The sequence below is a fragment of the Mycetomoellerius zeteki genome, unplaced genomic scaffold (genome assembly GCF_001594055.1).
Source record: "Mycetomoellerius zeteki isolate Tzet28-1 unplaced genomic scaffold, Tzet1.0 scaffold85, whole genome shotgun sequence".
NCBI lineage: Eukaryota > Metazoa > Arthropoda > Insecta > Hymenoptera > Formicidae > Mycetomoellerius > Mycetomoellerius zeteki.
In genome coordinates this window covers 70,149-71,060 of record NW_017257883.1, presented here as the reverse complement: position 1 = coordinate 71,060, position 912 = coordinate 70,149, and the positions used below count along the sequence as shown (strand labels likewise).

At 60.9% G+C, this 912-nt stretch overlaps 1 protein-coding gene across 3 annotated transcripts in view; it reads right to left on the bottom strand.

Annotated features, from left to right (window-relative positions):
- Lint-O (L(3)mbt interactor in ovarian somatic cells) overlaps window positions 1-912 on the bottom strand; it is a 12,757-nt gene that overhangs the window by 6,598 nt on the left and 5,247 nt on the right. The window contains exon 1 of one of the 3 annotated variants that reach the window (XM_018459713.1): window positions 640-884. The exons of the other annotated variants lie outside the window; for them this stretch is intronic. The gene's annotated coding sequence lies outside the window, so the exon portion shown is untranslated. Of the gene's footprint in view, window positions 1-639; window positions 885-912 lie in introns of those variants that run through there. 3 annotated transcript variants of the gene reach the window in all.

Below are 912 nucleotides of genomic sequence, written 5' to 3'. Positions count from 1 at the left end.
TGCCCCGCGGACGAACGCCGAGAGGAAAAAGAAAAGAAAAAGAGAAGCGCGAGGTGCAGCGCGAGGACACGCGCGCGCGTGATAATCTCTCGCCGGCACGGTGTGGATCGAACATCGAACTGCGGAGCGCGATGCGCGTTTCACACCCTCCGCGCGCGCGGCCGCTCGCTCTCGGAGACGCGAGAGATACCGGGAAAAACGCGTCGAAGATCCCCCTCCCTCTGTTCGTCGCGCTCGCGAAAACCACGTCGCGCGAAAACTCGACGACACGCTGTACCTATCGCGCCAATCGCAAACTACGCGAACGTCCGATTCGGCGGTATACGTCTTGGTACGTAACGGTCCGAAACGGACCGAGATCGGGCAATTCTTATAAACAATGGCCACGACGGATCCACCGGCACGTAAACGCGCGCCGTCGCCCTGATTGCCTCGCCGGGACGCGAATTGATTCACGCGCACCTGCGATCACCGATCGGGAACCGATCATCGGAGGAACGGACGGTCCTCTTGTCCGAGAGATGATACATGCGCGCGATAGACGGAGCGAGCGAGAAAAAGAGAGAGAGAGAGCGAGAGAGAGCGAGCCCGGGGACTTTTTCTCCACGCGCACCGGGGGAAGTACGCGCCTGTACTTACCTGCGTGCCGAAAAGCGCGTAATAAGCGCGCACCACCAGTGTCTCGGTCCACACACCTCGACCGTTAAACGCGAACGGGATAGAACCGGGCGTGTAATCGCACCACGTGACGCGCCGACGAGTTTTCCACGATCCGCGCGATTAGTGGGCGACGAGTGCCAGGAAGGTTGCGCGGCACGGAAGGCACAGTCCGGGGTAATACGCGCCGAGAAAAATGGCCACCCTAACCTCCAAGGAACCTCGCACAGCCGCGACGACTGTGCGAATACCAGC